The sequence below is a fragment of the Rattus norvegicus genome, chromosome 1 (genome assembly GCF_021556685.1).
Source record: "Rattus norvegicus strain SHRSP/BbbUtx chromosome 1, alternate assembly SHRSP_T2T, whole genome shotgun sequence".
Taxonomy (NCBI): Eukaryota; Metazoa; Chordata; class Mammalia; order Rodentia; family Muridae; genus Rattus; species Rattus norvegicus.
Genome location: NC_141534.1, coordinates 172468168 through 172486857, shown reverse-complemented (window position 1 = coordinate 172486857; position 18690 = coordinate 172468168). Strand labels below are relative to the sequence as shown.

The 18690-nt window shown below is 44.4% G+C and overlaps 1 long non-coding RNA gene across 1 annotated transcript in view; it reads right to left on the bottom strand.

Annotated features, from left to right (window-relative positions):
• Window positions 1-2390: 2390 nt before the first annotated feature.
• LOC134483765 (uncharacterized) overlaps window positions 2391-18690 on the bottom strand; it is a 36995-nt gene continuing 20695 nt past the window's right edge. The window contains exons 2-3 of the long non-coding RNA XR_015652319.1: window positions 8433-8668; window positions 2391-2634 (exon numbers count right to left, since the gene is read on the bottom strand). This is a non-coding gene — a long non-coding RNA (uncharacterized LOC134483765). The remainder of the gene's footprint in view (window positions 2635-8432; window positions 8669-18690) is intronic.

The window sequence follows — 18690 nt, the reverse complement described above, 5'->3', positions numbered from 1 at the left end:
TGTGTGTTGGTTCTGGAGGTGGAGCTCAAGCCCTCAAGTTAATCAATCACTGAGCCATCTTACCAGTCCTATATGTTTTGTTTGAGGCAAGGTCTTATTTTGTATCCCAGGCTTGCTTGGAACTCACTATGCAGACCAGGTTGGTCTTGAATTCGTGAGGATACTCCTGCCTCACCCACCTGAATGCTGGAGTTAAAGGCCTTTGCCACCACACCCAGCTCGTGCATATTCTTAACTGCAACAAACCTGCTACATTGTATGCTTGTTTACCTACTTTTCCATCACATTTCAAGAAATTGACCACTATGTCCCTGAGGGTCCAGCCCAGCAGTGGATTTTGATCAACAGATACACAAATGCATGATTGACAAACCGTTTGCCTAGGAATCCTGTGTGCCCCTTGCTCTTACTTCTTTATTGCAGGCCTCTGTGTGGGTCCTTGGCGTGCCCAGCCTCCAGCAACTTGCAGCTAAGTTTCTTAAACCCAGCCTGCCTTCTGTTCAGCCTGGATAGCTGAAATCTCTCATGCCAGTCCTGACATTTTGGGTCTTATTTTCTGGGCCTCTTTAATTAGCTTATTTTGCCTTTTTGTGTGGCCGTTTCGAGATGTTCCCAAGAACCCAATTTATCTAGTTGTGATGCTGCACGTGTATGATCCCAGCACTAGGCAGCTGAGAGAGGGACAGGGTGAGTGTGAAGCCTTCCTGAGCTACACAGTGAGATGGTGTGGAAACTCAAGAGTACAGCAAACAAGTGAACCCACAGGAATTTTATTACAGTGCTAGTTTTCTTTAAGTTCTCCCAGAATCTCCCAGAAGGAGTGGCCAGATGCACATCACTGACAGATGTGTGCCTTCACCCATTATTCAGAATATAATGCACAGGTCTGCTGCATTCAGAGGCAGCCCATGTGTGCATATTCCACGTGTATGGGTGTTTTGCCTGCCTTTATGTCTGGGTGCCACATGTGTGCACTGCTCTTAGAGACTGCAAAAGGGTATCCGATCCCTTGGAACTGGAGTTACATACTTGTGAACTGCCATGTGTGTGCTGGGAACCAAACCCGGGTCCTCTGGAAGAGCAGGTAGCACTGTGAATGCTGAGCCATCTCTCCAGCCCCTTCCATCGACAATGCTTTCATTGATAACCACGCCTTCCATTGATAACCACGCCCTCCATTGATAACCACGCCCTCCATTGATAACCATGACTTCCATTGATAACCACGCCTTCATTGATTACCATGCTTTCATTGATTACCATGCTTTCATGGGCTGCGGTAGAGGCTCACTGAGAAAAGTACTTGCTGTACAAACATGAAGACCTGAGTTTGAATCCTTGGCATCCAAGTTAAGGCTGGGGGCAGTGATGTGCAGGACTGGGCAGTGGGATGTGTAGGAGGGGCGTATACACACTGAGAACAAAAATCCACATAGTCTAAAACCTGTGTCTTCCATGGGGAGGTAAGTTCAATCTCATCCACTGTCTGTTCTCCAAACCTAACTTGGATCTGTGTATAGTACGGCTCAGTAAATTCACTCTGTATGAATGAATGAATGAATGAATGAATGAATGAATGAAATGAGTGGCTCTCCTGTTGAACCTCTGGTTAACAAGGGGTGGTTTTGTTTCTCTGACCCGAGTCCTCAACCTGGAGGCTCTATTTACTAATATGTATGAAAGGGAAAAAAAAAGGCTTTGGGGAAGCTGGTGACCAAAATAATGTTTAAAAGAGCTCCTTGGTGGGAGTCTTCTGTTCAGTTAAGAGCAGGAAGGCCAAGCATAGACTAAAATGATAGCTCAGGCTTGGGGTGAGAATGGGATGTCCACACAGGTTTTTTTTTTTTTTCTTGGTTTGTTTTTCTACCTGGCTCTAATCGTTCTGGTAAATCACACTTACTTCCAATCCTGTGCTATAGCCTCAGAGGATTTGGGGTCAAAGTGGAGGCTGGTGTGTTTATCTGTGACTAATCTGGGAGGATTAGTGTCACAGGATTAGATGCATTCCGGAGAGTCATTGCTAATCCCTGTTAACACAGGCTGGCTGGGCGGGGGTAGCTGGTGCTGGCCCTCTGGGAAACAATCTCTGGGTTTATACCAATTAGGTCAGTAGAGTCTATACCTCTAGGGGCCTGGACACAGCTGTGTCTTATGTTTGTACCAAGGGTCTGGGGACAATTTAGGAGTCAGAATCTTGGAGATGAAGTAACTTCCTGTGGGATCAGAGGGAAGTGGGAAACAGTTAGTTGGGTGGTCTGAAGGGACTGTCTAGCTAATTACACTTGCTGGACCTTAATGAAAGATCTTCAGCCACAAAATCCCATGTGATGGGTGTCAGGTTCATACGGGGGTGAGGATGGGTCAAAATTGTTGAAAGTTTTAACACTTAACATTGATAATTGGCTTTATGTTATCTTAAACAAAACTATGTCAATCATAAAATAAGTCAATAAAGTCATCAAGCAAGGCCAGAAAAGTTTCAACAATGCTTTTCTACAAAAAACTAAGTTCATTAAAAAGGTGTCTTCTGTTTTATTTGGATGTTTCTGCTTTGATTATGTCATATGCTTCTTTTCATGGATCCAGTGAAGAAATTCTTGCTGATGTTGCATTTGGGTCTCTGTCAATGGAGATCTGGGGGGAAACCAGAGAGGCGCAAGTGAGGAGCCCTGGCTGTGAGGGAAACTGAGGGAGAAAACTGGTCATTGAGGGGACTGTGTAAAGTCAACATAAGGCTTGAGGCAGCTCCCTGGGAGGTCCCTAGTCCTTGAGGAGACTGAGGTCTGGGTGATCACGCTAAAAGTGGGCACCAGGCTAATGAGGATTCTGGACAAGATGCTCTGCTCTTTGAGGACTTAGGACAGGCCTCTGATTACTGAGTGTCTGAGGTAGAGGCCTTTTTCTAATGGCTTATCATCAAAGTCCGTGTGAGCCCCCTATGATCCCTCCCCCACTGTAGATCATCTCAGAATATATTCTACTGAGTTACATCCCCAGGATTGTCTGAAATTCCTGAGTGTAGCCAGTGGTCCTGAGTGTCCGTCTCTGTGCTGAAAGTCCTGAGGACAATTCTTGGGTTAAGGTCACTAGCCAAAGGAGAGGCTAGGCGTGGGAACTTTGCCTCTTAGAAGGTTGAAGAAAGGCCCCAGCATGCCAGCAGTACAAATGTTAAATGCTAAGCAAATGTCATTATTTTTTAAAATTCCCTTTATATCTACATCATCAGGAACCACTTATCTTTCTTTCTGAACAATATGAAGACTGGTGAGACATGATTCAGAGTCTTTGATTAACGGGAAATTAAGTAAGGAAACTTCCATTAATTTTGAGCTCCCTTTGGTGTGTGTGGACATCCTGGTACAGAGTCCAATAGTTGGAGTTTAAGGGCAGGATGAAGCCAGTGATTCTAAATCCACCCTAGTTCCTTCTCCAGCCTGACCTGCAGGCATTCCAATGACCAGCAGATGGCACTGTAGTGCCACACTTGGAGGGACATCAGGCTAAGGTCCCAAAGTGGGGCCCAGGTGTAAGCAGGTGAGGTGTGGGAGAGAGAGAGAGAGAGAGAGAGAGAGAGAGAGAGAGAGAGAGAGAGAGAGAGAGAGAGAGAGAGAGAGAGAGAGAGAGAGAGAGAGAGAGAGAGAGAGAGAGAGAGAGAGAGAGAGAGAGAGAGAGAGAGAGAGAGAAATTAACTGTCCCTCACACCAGACTCCCTGGAGCAGGAAGGAATCAGGTTTGATGGCAAATCCCCAAGCTCAGGCTACCCAGAGGCCAAGGCCTGCCGTGACCAACAACTTAGTTGCAAAGGCAGTGCGACTTTTATGTTTGGTTCATTTGTACCTTCAGTAGTTCATCAAATCATGTATCATTTGAATTATGGTAGAATCTGTGATGGGCCCTAATGACCCAAGGGTGGGTTGTCCTAGGGCAGTCACCACTGTTTAGGAGCTCACAGTAATGGGAGTATCATTTTAATATAAACAATATAATTATGATAAACATGTTAAGAGCTGTAGTTTAAGGAGGTACACGCCGGTGTGGGGCCCAGGAAAGGATTCGGTTTGAGGAGGATGTGAACGCTCAGCATGAAAGATGACACTGAAGTGGCTCCTTCCAGTATGAGCAGGGTCCTTTAGTGAGGCAAAGATGAGGGGGCAGTGTGGGGCCATGGGGACCTGACAAAGAGGCCTGGGGTATGGCGTGTGAAAGAGTCTGGGGCATGGGTAGGTTTCCTCAAAGTCCAAATGTGCCGTGCATAAGGCTAGGGTGAGGGAGACTGGGGGCTGGGGAATGGTAAGGAGGAAGAAAGATAGGACGAGAAAGTTACTGAGACCATTGCACCCACAAGCTGGGCTTTGCTTCCTGTCCTTAGCAGGTAAAGATCTGCAGGTAGGCCATTAGTATAGTCAGGTTTCTGTTTTGTTACTTTGGAGGCCAAGCTGTGAAGCAGGTATAAGGAAAGACAGACTTCATAGGCAGTCCTGATGAGAGAGAGAGAGAGAGAGAGAGAGAGAGAGAGAGAGAGAGAGAGAGAGAGAGAGAGACAGAGAGAGGTCGTTTGTGGTGTGTGCGTGTGAGTGTGTGTGTGTGGTATGTAATGTGTGTGTGGTGTGGTGTGTGTATGTGGTGTGATGTGTGTGTGTGTGGTGTGATGTGTGTGTGGTGTGGTGTGTGTGTGTGGTGTGGTGTGTGTGTGTGGTATGATGTGTGTGTGTGTGGTGTGTAATGTGTGTGTGTGGTGTGATGTGTGTGTGTGGTGTGTAATGTGTGTGTGTGTGTGGTGTGATGTGTGTGTGTGGTGTGATGTGTGTGTGTGTGGTGTGTAATGTGTGTGTGTGTGGTGTGATGTGTGTGTGTGTGGTGTGTAATGTGTGTGTGTGTGGTGTGTAATGTGTGTGTGTGTGGTGTGATGTGTGTGTGGTGTGTGTGTGTGGTGTGATGTGTGTGTGTGGTGTGGTGTGTGTGTGGTGTGTGTGTGTGGTGTGGTGTGTGTGTGTGTGGTGTGATGTGTGTGTGTGGTGTGATGTGTGTGTGTGGTGTGTAATGTGTGTGTGTGGTGTGTAATGTGTGTGTGTGGTGTGATGTGTGTGTGTGTGGTGTGTAATGTGTGTGTGTGGTGTGTAATGTGTGTGTGTGTGGTGTGATGTGTGTGTGTGTGGTGTGTAATGTGTGTGTGTGGTGTGTAATGTGTGTGTGTGTGTGATGTGTGTGTGTGGTGTGATGTGTGTGTGTGTGTGTGGTATGTGTGTGTGTGGTGTGATGTGTGTGTGCGCGTGCGTGTGTGTGTTTGAGGGTCACAGATAGCCAAGGATGGCCCTGTTCTTCTGATCTTTCTGTTTCCTCCTTCCCAGTGCCAGGATCACAGGTGTGCGGCATCACATACTGAGTTTATGTGGTGCTGGGGAACACATCCAGCGCTTACTGCCTGTTAGGCAAGCCCTCTACCGAGTGAGTCTTACTCCCAGCCCCTCACATTTATGAAGGTTAAAACGTGTATGAGGGAAGAGAAAAGAAACTCAGGAGGTCTTTGAGATGGAGAATGAAGGGGCATTTTGTGTTGAGATGGATGTGACGGGTGAAGGGAATGAGGAATTTATGAAAATAATGTTTGCTTAATGTTAGACATTTGTAAAATTTTTTCTCATTAGTCACAAAATCAGATTCTAGGTTCCCCCTCCCCTATATGTTCACAGGAGGAGCTCAGAGAGGTTATGTGGTCATGCAACTTGGTTTGTCTTCACTGGGTTTCCTGTCTTCAAGTTGTCCCTTTGCAGCTCACCCTCCACAGGGTTACCCAAGTGAGGCTTTGAAAATCCTTCCCTAACCCCCCTATATTCTCATGCCCCTTACGTGTACTTCATGATCGCACACAAAGTTCTGGGACACACAAGCTTTGCCTCCCTTAGCCTTTCCTGTCCCCATCTAATGATCAGGCTGACAGAGCTCCTGGCGGGCAAGAGTGATAATCTTTCTTCCTGGTGACACATGCTCTCCATGGAAACCCTCACATACGGATTCTTCTGCTTCATCTATACCCACTTGTCACCCAGACAAATTACACTGAGTTTTAACTTAAATATGGCTTCCTCATGATAGCTTTGCACAAATCACCCTCAGCATCTTTCCTTAAAACAAAACAAAACAAAACAAAAGATTTATTTTTGTGTATGAGTGTTCTGCCTGCATGCACGTACGTGCACCATGTGTGTGCCTGGTGCCTGCAGAGGCAAGAAGAGGGTCTTGAGTCTCCTGGGCTGCAGACGCTTGTGAGTTGCCATAACCTGGGTCCTCTGCAAGTATAGTCAGTGTTTTGTTGTTTTATTTGTTTTTGAGATAGGGTCTCTTTATGTCAGGATGTCCTTGAACTCTCGACGTAGATCAGGCAGAGCCTGCCAAGTGTGGTAATTAAAGGCATATGCCACCATACCCATCTGTAGTCAGCGTTTAGTGATTGAGCCATCTCTCTGTTTTCTTTTAAAATTATTGTTGTTGTTATTAGTATGTGTGTGTGCCTGCGAGTGTGCATGTGTGTGAGTGTGCACGTGTATGTGTCAGAAGACAGCTCGTAGAGTCAGGTCTCATCTGCCTTCACGTGGGTTCCAGGATTCAGACTCCAGTTGTCAGGTTTACATAGCAAGTACTTTACTCACCGCATCCTAGCCTCCTTTAGCATTTTCCTTTGGTACCATTATCATAATTATAACTGTATTTTCATGCTCACTGGTATGGTGTTAGCTCTTTCACTGGATTTTCAGTTCCTTGAGGCGACCCGGTGCTGCTCCTTAAGGGGCTTCACTACCGCTGTGCTCTGACAACAGCGATACTGAACACAGAAAGCTGTTTGGAAGTAAATGGGATCCCCCTGGGTGTCCATTAGTCTATGACTGGAAAATAAAAATGTGTCACATATACAAAATGGAATTTCATTCCTCCATAAAGAAAAAATAACTATGAAAATTTCAGAAAATGGATTATTCAGAAGCTGGATTATTAATATTATTATTTAAAGATTTATTTATTTATTATATATAAGTACACTGTAGCTGTCTTCAGATACACCAGAAGAGGGCATCGGATCTCTTTACAGATGGTTGTGAGCCACCATGTGGTTGCTGGGAATTGAACTCATGACCTCTGGAAGAGCAGTCGGGTGCTCTTAACCGCTGAGCCATCTCTCCAGCCCTATTAATATTATTATTATCATTATCTTATTAGCCTGAGGTGACTGGGCTCGTGTTTTCTCATATGTGACCTCAGCTCCCAAGTCTTACATATGTTTAGTTTAGTATGAAGTAAGTGTGAAAAGAGAATAGAATGCTGTAGATGGGAAGGGGCGATGGGGCGGGGCTTTAAGGGAGAGAGGTAGAGAAGGTTCAGCTCACACAGGAAAGCAGAAGGGGAAAGACTGGGTTCATAAGCAGGGATGGAGGCAGGAAGATGGAGAAGGGGAGGTGTCAACCAAATTATGTACGGAATGCAAAAATCTACTACCTTGTAAACCAATAAAAAATAAAATAAAATGAGGCTGGAGAGATGGCTCAGAAGGTAAGAGCACTGGCTGCTCTTGCAGAAAACCTAGGTTAGGTTCCCAGCACCTACACGGCAGCCCACAACGTCTGTAACTTCAGTTCCAAGGGATCTGATGTCTTCTTCTGCCCTCTATGGGTACCAGGCACATATGTTGCACACAGACATACACATAGGCAAACACTCACACACATAAAATAAAAGCAAATAAAATCTCCAAGATAAAAAATAGAGATTAAATAATTTTTAAAGTGGAATACTATTCTGTCATTAATGAGAACTCATGCCACCCTCCATGAAATCCTATCTGTGACCTGCTGAGAGAAAAACTGGGTAGGCAGAGGGCTGACAGGCTGATGTCTCTGTAAAGCCCAAGGCTGCCAGCCAGAAGTGTCAGGCAGAGGGAAAACCAGTCGCTTACGGTCAGAATGACATTTCCTGGGGGGATGAACTTACACTGATTCTTGAGTGGTATCCATTTAATGGTTTTGTTGGTGATTCAGAAGGCAAGATTAGAATAGAGACAAAATTTAGAATAGAGATGTGTGGATATATCCCTGAGAATGGGCCCGGAGATGGACTGTGCCACATTTCATGCACTCTTACCAGAAGGCTCCCCTCACAGAAGACATTCCTGAGGACTACTAGGTTGGCAGGATGACTCTCTGAGTGATAGCCATGTTATCCTGGATATCATTCTCCCGTGAGTTCTAGACGTCTCCCTGCACCATATACACCAACCAGGACCTGAGGTGAAGACTCAGGGTAGGTAGCCTTTATGCGCTGATTTTGGCTCCTTTATTAGGTTCTTCCCCTCTAACACCCTACTCCTCCTGTACACCACCCTTATTCCTTCCAACCCCCAACACTGGGTAGAAGAGAAAGAAGATTAGGGGAGGGTGTCAAACCTGTTAGACTACTTCCTGCTGATAGGGGTATCGAGTTCCTTGTGGCAAGTTTAATCTTTGTCATCAGGTCTCCAACCAGCAGCCAGCAACAGCAGGACCAAGGGGGCAGCAAGAGGGGAGCAGCAACACAGGGAACAGCAGCTGCCCCCTTTCTTGGGGCTCTGGCATTTACATACCCTCTGAAGAGGCCCCAGAGTTTCAAACATAAACGATCTTCAGCTGGCAAAATTATATCCCTGCCAGAGAATGAAACATAGTTAGTTACTGTGGACAATCTGAAGCAGCCCTATATCTCATACCTGGGATTAAAACAAAAACCATATCCACATAATATTTCTGTACTGTTTAAACAAATCAAAATTTTATTACAGGCAGAGAGCCTAAGGAGTAGAAAGAAGGACAGAAGTTGGTGTCAGGGTGGGGTGGAGAATGTCCAGTCAATTCACTATGTTTTGTGAATAACTGAACTGCATCTTCCAGCATCTTTGGAGACTATGTGCAAAGTTCTTTTCACATTTATTCATTCCTGGCCTCATCCACTAACTACCTCCCTTCAAGGCTGAATATATTGAAATGTATGTCTTAGTCTTCTACTGCAGAGAGAAGACTCCATGATGAAGGTGACATATAAAAGAAAGAGTTCATTGGGGCTCATGGTTCCAGAGGATTAGTCAATGAATCATGAAGGAGAGCATGGTGGCAGGCAAGCAGGCGTGACACTGTTACAGTAGCTATAGGAGAGAGAGAGAGAGAGAGAGAGAGAGAGAGAGAGAGAGAGAGAGAAAGAGAGAGAGAGAATCAAAGCCCTCTCACCAGTGACACACTTTCTCCAACAAGGCCACACCTTCTAAACCTTCCCAAGGAGTTCCACCAACTCAGGGTCAAGCATTTAAACACATGAGCCTACGGATCCATTCTCATCCAAACCACCACACGTTCCCTGGGCAAAAAGTGAAGGTGAGTTGACTACTGATATCTATGTGCACGATGCTCACTTCTATTGGCTGAACAAAGGTGAGCTTGGAAGATCTGTGTGGGGGACAAGATGTGTCTGATACATCAGTCAATTACCTTTCTTCAACCTTCCCAATCTTTACCCAACAGAGTAGGGAATGAGTTGGCAACAGGATCAAGGGAAGCCAGTTAGGTTTGCTCTCACGGATGGAATTCTCCAGGCCAATCTTACTTGGTTACAAAAGTCAAGTTGCCAGTTAGCAGGGGCAAACTTTCAGCCCATATTATGGAATCATATTTTAATGGAAATCACCAGTTAACTGGTACTAGCCAGAATTTTCATGACATTTAATGTCCAGTATTCCTCAAAGGGATATACAGCTATTCTGGGTTTGGCTTCTCTATTTCTGTAAGCACTAACATTTGTAAAGTTACTAAATGTTATCTATCCCTATCTATCTATCTATCTATCTATCTATCTATCTATCTATCTATCTATCTATCTATCATCTATCTATCTTTGACACAGAGCATTGTGCAGCCCAGGCTGGTCTCTCAGTGTGTATGCAACTATGCACAATTCTTTTTTTTTTATTTATTATTTTTTTTAATAAGGAAACTTTCTTTTTTTTAATTTATTCATTTATTATATATAAGTACACTGTAGCTGTCTTCAGATACACCAGAAGAGGGCATCGGATCTCTTTACAGATGGTTGTGAGCCACCATGTGGTTGCTGGGAATTGAACTCAGGACCTCTGGAAGAGCAGTCGGTGCTCTTAACCGCTGAGCCATCTCTCCAGCCCCCTTGCACAATTCTTTTACCTCTCTTTCTTCAGTGCTGGGGTTACAGGAGTATTCCATCCTACCCAGGTTTTAAAATTTTAATTAATCAGTTAATTTCTTGTAGGCTTTTGCTGTATAGCCTATACCTCTATATAGCTCAGTATGTAACACAGACTGGCCTTGAACTCATGACAGTCCCCTTGCCTTGATTTCCTCAATGCTGGGATTAGAGGTGTAAGCCCCCAAGCCTGGCTACATATTGTATATAATCACACACACAGCGTGTCTTGCCAGTTATCTAATGTTGCATAACAAGTCAGTCTGAGGCTTAGTGGTTTAGAATGACAGCCATGTATTTTCATACACAAGTCTGTAAGCCATCTGGATGGTCAGCTGGGAGCCTGGGATGGCCTTCCTTATGTCTGGTTGTTGTCTATCTAAAGGCAGCAGTGACGTGGGAGCCTGGGCCATGTGTCCATCCTTCTGCAGTAGGCTAATCTGGAGTGGTTTATTGTGGTAGGGCTAGGAAGACTGAGAAGCTGAGGCTCAGATATGACACATTCCATTTCTGCTGCATTTGATGACCAGAGCTAAGAAAAATGTAGACCGAGTAGGTGAGGAAAGTTTCCACAACCTGGTAGGAAGTACTACCTAACCTTGCCAACTTCAATGATTTAGATATGATATGCTCTTTGGGCTCCTGTGGTAAAGCTTGACTAGTGACTGGATTATGAGGGTTCCTATTCTTTAATGGGTGAATTCACCAGCAGATTTCTAAAGTTGATGCCATTATTGGAAGGTGGTGAGAGATAGGGCCTGGTTGCAGAAAACAGGCCACGGGGACCATGCTTTTGAAGGGTGTGCTGTCCTTGTCTGTTCCTGTCTCATAGCTGCCACAAGGGGAGCAACCTTGTTCTTCAAGGTCCCTGACATGCTGTTTAGCCTCACCTCACACTGGACCAGAAGCAAAAGGGTCCCGTGACCACAGACTGAGATTGCTTCAACAGTGAGCTAACAACAGCACTTCCTCCTTTAAATCATTCACATGTACCTTACAATAATGAAGAACAGATCCTGCAAGACGTGGCCAGGATTATTTATCTTTCTTTTTCCTCTAGGCGATAGCTGGCTAGACCTGAGCCAAGGCTACCAGGTAGATACTGTTGCTTTTCATTTCTCAAGAAATCTTATTAAGAAACATAAACTATTATCGTTCTCTAGTAGACTTTGCTGGATTGGGATGCCTATGTTCCAACCATGTGCTTCTTCCTCTCTTCTCCCCTTCCCTCCCCCTTTCCCTCTTATTTGATGTATAACTTTTTAAATTTTTTTTTTTTTTTGGTTCTTTTTTTCGGAGCTGGGAACCGAACCCAGGGCCTTGCGCTTCCTAGGTAAGCGCTCTACCACTGAGCTAAATCCCCAGCCCCAACTTTTTAAATTTTTAAAATTTATTCTTTCCTTCCTCTCTCTCTTTCTCTCTCTCTCTCTCTCTCTCTCTCTCTCTCTCTCTCTCTCTCTCTCTCTCTCTCCCCCCCCCTCTCTTTTTGACAAGAGTTTTTCTATGTGGCTTTGGCTGGCTCAGAATTCGCTCTGTTGCCCAGGTTGGCCTTGAACTCACTGTAACTTTCTTGTTCCAGTTTCCAGGGTGCTAGGGTTACGGAGAGCCCATACAGAGATTACCTTTCACTTTGTTGGTAAGTAGCCTCAGGAAGTCTAGTTTTAGGGCAAACAGACTGGACCAGGTGCCCAGGGGGCAGCGAGGAGAGCAGGAAGCTCTGGAGGATCAGAGGGAGAAGCCCAGCTAGCTTTTATTCTCGTTCAAAGGGTTTTCTGTGCCCCTAATTCTGTGCAATGGTCTATTTGATACTAAGTTCATGACACGTTGGAGATACGCTAACCAGATCTGCTTAGGAGACAGTAATGTGGTTCTATACGGAACATTTATTGATGAACTCATTTGAGACAGAAGCTGTTCAGGATTTCTAGGTAGGTAAAATACTGCAGGAGAAAGGAAAATCATGCGCTGGTTACTCTGAGTAGGGGCCTGGTGGGGGGTGAGGAAGACATGAGAAAGGCAGAAAGAGGCTACAGCACGGTAGAGTCTGTGGTGTATGTAACACGTCCCATGACCAAACTTTCAAATAGAAAGACTAGACTTTTTCGTTTTCTGTTTTTGTGACACTCATACAGCCTAAGCTGCCCTCAAACCCACTTTGCATCGGAAGACGACCTTCAGTTCCTGACCTTCCTGCCTGTATCAGCTGAGATTGTGGGCATATGCCACCCACTCTGGCTAGGAGTGCATTTCCTCATGAAAATGGATGAGAAGGTGGTGCTTAATGACAGCATTGGTCAAGGAATTAAGATGTCAACCTGGGAACACTACATGGGTGTGTGCTGTGAGTATATCGGAATGTGGGAAACGCTGGACTCATAGCATCCTCTTTAGAGAGTAATGCCCTCAAGTTTACAAAAAGACACAAAAGCATTCCTCTCGCTCCCAGAAGCAGGATGGGATGATACGGTTAGAGGCTGCGAGAAGGAGAGCCCCTTACCCTCACATAGCTGAACCTGACCTACAACTCTTGCTGGCTGAGTTGAGAGACTCAGCACAGCCAGTGGAGGCTGCCCTGTGTAGAACCCTATACAGAAGCAATGTTCCTTCCCAAAATCTCACAGATTATTACAATGCCTAGTGATCTATGCTGAAGGTTAAAACTCCTTTAAAGCTCTCTGTGTGGTCTATGCTTAACAAAATTAGCTTCATTTTAAAGTTTTGATCTGTTTTTGTCTTAAGCACATTTCTTCCTCCTATGTACAACTGTTTAAAACTCCCCATAAATTATCCAGTAATTTAATTTATAAAAATACTTCCTTTTGGTAGGAAACAAGTAGACCAAAATATGTTTTCCTCCCTTCTTCAACCTCAACTACAGATTACCTTTTAAAGCAACGTAAATCCCTGACTTTATTTTTATTTAATTTAAAGATTTATTTATTTTTATTTTATTTATTTTATTTTATTTTATTTTTGTGTGTGGTTGTTCTACCTGTCTGTCTGTATGTGCACCGTGTGTATGTAGTAACCACAGAGGCCAGAAAAAGGCATCAAATCCCTTGGAAATGGAGTTACAGATGGTTGTGAGCCACCAGTGGGTTCTGAGAACTAAATGTGGGTCCTCTGTCAGAGAAGTAAGTTCTCTTAACTGTTGAACCATCTTTCCAGTTCCTCCTCAACTTTCAAAGTCACATGGCTGTTGCTGAAGCACTTAGGCATGGTCCTCTCCTAACACCAGCACCTGACTCTCGCCAAGTGCATCTGTCCTTTGCCTAGTCACTAAACTTGCTAAGTTTGCTTCCCTTGTGCACACTGGGAAATTCTTTGCTGCAGTGTAAGACAACAACCCTAGCTGCACCCCAGCAAGGGTCCTGAGACTGAGAGGGAGAGGTAGCAGCTTGCAGAGCTGACAATGAGCCGACCCACATCCCCACATAGCAGTGACTTTACTGTTCTTGCCTCCGTCCTCTGTCAAGGTGCCCTGCTGTTATGAGTATTCTTCCTGCTTTCTGCCTTCTCACCACTAGGCAGTCCAGGTTGTAGCCTGCTTGATGGATTTCTTCAGAGAACAAGATGTTTGGAGCAGATCTGTCTTGTTTTGTCCACCTGCTCTCTCTCCCCAGTATCTCCAGCACTATGGACTACCTGAAGGTCATATGTAGGTCTCCTCACTGAGGGTCATATGTAGGTCTCCTCACTGAGGGTCATATGTAGGTCTCCTCACTGAGGAGTTGAGACCGTTTTAGAAAGGTGATCTGGTCAGTGTCAAAGAGATGCCAGCAAAGCAGTGCAACTTAGATTTTCTTGTCTCTTTTCCCAGGGCTGGCACCCACAGGCTCTTAGGCACTCAGCTTTTCATTCTCCATAGACTTCTTTAGAGGCCTGTTGCATTAGAACTCACTGCCTTCCTTGGGGAAACCTCATACCTCCCCACAGGAAGGGATCCTTAGATTGCCCTCTTAGCACTATGCACCAAATTTGAATGTGCCAGTTTGAGGCAGGAGCCTTAGGACTTTAACTACTTAAGACGATGCTCACTCTCTCACGGGTCTTAGGAACTGTATATCCACGGGTGGATTGAGTGGGGTGGGGGTGGGGAGTAGGAAGAGCATCCAGGTCTGTGGTTTGTTGCACATTTAGATTTTCCTTTTTGCTATTATGTGTTTTGCAATTATTATTTAGATTTCCTTTTTGCTGTTCTTATATATGTAAGCAAGAGTCAAGTCAGTTTGATTAATAGACTTGCATTTTAGCTGAAGCTCTGCTCCCAGGAATGGACATTACCTTCCAGAGAGTACAAGCTGTACTCATTGAAAGGGATATATTTCCTCAATTAGAAGGACATCTTGCCTTTCCCCCAACGTTAGCGAGCACCATTATCAGGGAGAGGTCTGGTTTCCTTCCTGCTCTGCCTGGAATCCCATTGAAATAATGAATAAGCCACATTATCCTGTAATAACTCCCCCTTTGTTAATTCAGGAAAGACTACAGACTCAGTTAAGTCTTTGAGCAGTTTGAGCTCTTCTTTTGGGAGCTCAGTGGCTGCGAATATTCTGTTACAGTAAACCACCTTCACTTAACTGAACCAACATAGTTTCTGCTCATTCAATCAATCTATCAATCTCCAGAAGATAGATAGGTTCACCGAGCAAAGCTGTAAACATTGAACCACAGAATGATGTGGGTATCATACCCAGGATACAGCATGGAGTGAAGTGTTGAAGACTGGGTAGAGCAGCCTAGGAAGCCTGCAACATTTGAAACATTTCCAGTTTATTGAAAAGGAGAGGAGGAGGAGGAAGAAGAGGAGAAAGAGAAAGAAGAGGAGGAAGAGGAAGAAGAGGAAAGGATGAGGAGGAAGAGAAAGAAGAAGGAGAAGAAAAAATACATATCCTTGACCAGAGTCTATGTAACTAAGACTTGGGAAGATGTGAGGAAGTATGAGAAAAATAGATGGCATGGCTTTGTGAAGTGAAGTTTCCACAAAAAACAAAAACAAAAACAAAACAACACACTGAGTTCAATGTTGTAGCTGGATGTTTCGTGGATTATGGAGAACTGGAAGGGGACTGGGCTATCTTTAGTCTGAGTGGTAACCTCTATTGCCAAGCTCTCCAAGGTGACCTAAACTCCTTGAGACTTTCCGGTAAATCCTTTAGGGATGTATAAACAGACTTCTATCTTCCAACAATCCAAAGGCTAAGATTGCCATTAGATAAAATAATATCTGAGGTTCATAAGAAAGGTCTTTTGCTTTGCTTTAACTCACTAACTGGTATTTCTAGTTTGTGAAATTTGGTATTTCCAGTATTTGAAAAGTGCTTTGATTTATAGCTTTCTTTGTTCTGTTACTATAAAAACTTCATAAAACTACTTCCACATTGGGGCATGGTATTTGGGGTAACCTGAATCTGCGTTCCCAGGCCATGGGCACTCATATTTGGCTTTAGAATAAACTATTTTTACTCTTCTTGATGTGAAAGCTGTGGGTATTTGTGTGCGTCTCTAAATTTTTATAAAATACGTATCTTTTGGCTGAGGTAAATTAAACCTTAGCAGAGTGCTAGGCTGATTTACCAGTGGTTCAGGTTTTCTAAGTGGGATGTTTTGAGTTACTTCAGTACTTACCTTTTGCAGGTACCGCATAGAGGATTATATGTGCCGGAGAGAGAGGGCTTAAGGGCACTGGGTATCTTCTAGAGAACTTGGGTCTAATTTCCAGTACCCACAAGATGGCTCACAACTGTCTGCAACTCCAGTTCTAGGGGATCTGATATCCTCTTTGGTCTCTGAGGTCACCAGAGATGTACACAGTGCATAAACACACCAGCGGGTAAAGCACCCATGCATAGAAAACAATGAAATGGATTATAGAGGATATAAAGGAAAAATCTCCCATTCCTGCTCCTCCTTTGTAGAATGAATACTACTGTGCTCTCCCACTTCATCTTGAATGCACGATATAATCCAGGTAGAGAGCCAAATAGAGATCCTCCTGCTATCTTCTCAGTACAGGATTATAGGTATACCTGTCTGTGGTGGTTTAAATACGTATGGCCTCCGTAGACTCATGTGTTTGAAAGCTTGGCCATAGGGAGTAGCACTATTGGTAGGTGTGTCCTTGTTAGAGAAAACATGTCACTGTGGAGAGCTCTTGAATGCACGATATAATCCAGGTAGAGAGCCAAATAGAGATCCTCCTGCTATCTTCTCAGTACAGGATTATAGGTATACCTGTCTGTGGTGGTTTAAATACGTATGGCCTCCGTAGACTCATGTGTTTGAAAGCTTGGCCATAGGGAGTAGCACTATTGGTAGGTGTGTCCTTGTTAGAGAAAACATGTCACTGTGGAGAGCTGTGAGGTCATTTATATGCTCAAGGTATGCCAGTGTGGTACATAGTTCCATTCTGCTCCCTGCAGATTAAAATGTGGAACTCTTGGCTTCTCCAGTACAACCTCTGTTTGGATGCTACCATGCTTCATGCCTTGATGATAATGGACTGAAGCTCTGAAACTATAAACCAGCCCTGATTAAATGTTTTCCTTTATAAGAGTTGCCTTGGTCATGGTGTCTTTTCACAGCAATAAAACGCTAACTAAGACACCATCCCTCCTCCCCACTGCACAAAGCTTTACCTAAAGCTAATAAAAAATTTCTTATCCCATTGGCATTGAATGTTTTAAACAATTAAAAAATTAATTGGGGCTGGAGAGATGGCTCAGTGGTTAAGAGCACTGACTGTTCTTCCAGAGGTCCTGAGTTCAATTCCCAGCAACCACATGGTGGCTCACAACCATCTGCAATGGGATCCAATTCCCTTTTCTGGTGTGTCTGAAAACAGCTACACTGTATTCATATACATAAAATAAGTAAAAAAAAAAACCAAAAACCCCAAAAATCTTTAATTTAAAAAATTTAATTGTATTTTACTTATGGGAGGAGCACATGTATACCATGTTGGACATGCATGTGTGGACAGCTTGCGGGAACCTATTTTCTCCTTCCACTTTGTGGGTCCTGTGGATCAGACTCAGGATGTCAGGCTCGTACTTTTACCCACTGACATATCTTCTTGTTCTTGGCACCAAAGTTTTAATTAGTAAAACAACTAGAGACAGGGTCTCATTATGTATCCCAGGCTGGCTTTGAACTCATGATCTTCTTGCCTCAGCCTCTCGAGTGTTGAGACTACAAGCATGCTGTCACTAGTTTATCTGACGGGGGTACTATAAGGGAGGAAGGGTCTTTTCTGGCTTACACTGCCATTGGATAGAGCTCATCACTGTGGGCAAGGCAGCATGAGTGGGAGGCAGCAGCCCATCCAGCACCTGCCATCAGGAAAAAGAGAGTGGACAGGAAACGAGGCTGAGCTGTAACACCTAAGGCCCAACCCCAGTGACCCACGCTTTCAGAGTGGACCTGCCTCCTAAAGATTCTTCAACCTTTTTAAACAGCATCACCAGCAGGAGACCAGAAATTCAAACACATTTCAAAACATAATGCATGGCAATGCCCCATCTTTGGTCTCATGTAGTGCAATCTGACAGAAATTGTCTGAGTTACAGAGGATGCTATTGGACACGTGACCCTCCTGCCGCCACCTCCCAGGTGCTAGGATAACAGTGTTGCACCACCATGTCCAGTGACTTTCTCGTGTTCTTAGCTAGTCCTAATTTTGCTTTATTTTTGCATTAAATTCTCGTTTTAAGATTTATTTACTTTTACAGTGTGCGTGTTTTTCATGCTTGTGTATCTGGTACTCTCAAAAGCTAGAAGAGTCCCTGGAACTGGAGTTTCAGTTGGTTGGGAGCTGCCACGTAGGTGCCGGGCACAGAATCCAGGTCCTTTGCAAAAAGAGCAAATGCTCTTAAACACTGAGGGCAACACCAGGAGTCAACTGTCTGCTTCTACCATGAGGACCCCAATGATTGAACCCAGGTTGTCAGACTTTGCAACAAGTGTCTCTACCTACGGAGCCATCTTGACTGCCCAAATGTACCTTTATAATATAGAACATAAAACGCCCATATCCATCTCTAACTCTCGTTTATCGCATGAATTCTTTTTTTTTTTTGTTCTTTTTTTTTTTTTCGGAGCTGGGGACCGAACCCAGGGCCTTGCGCTTCCTAGGCAAGCTCTCTACCACTGAGCTAAATCCCCAACCCCTTATCGCATGAATTCTTAAGTACTTCAGTTTTGTTTTGTTTTCAGAGCTGAGGATTCAGCTGGAGAATCTCAGCCCATTTTAGGCAAGTTCCCTCCCACTGAGGTACATCGCCAACCCAGTTTTCATTTTTTAGTTTTGAAATAGGATCTTACTACATTGCCTAGGCTGGCCTCAGACTTCCAATTCTGCCTCAGTCCCCCAAGTAGCTGGGACGTGCCATCAAACCCAGTCAGTTAAGCACTTTCAAAGGTGGATAGTGTGGGCCAGGTATGGTGGCACATGTCTTTAAT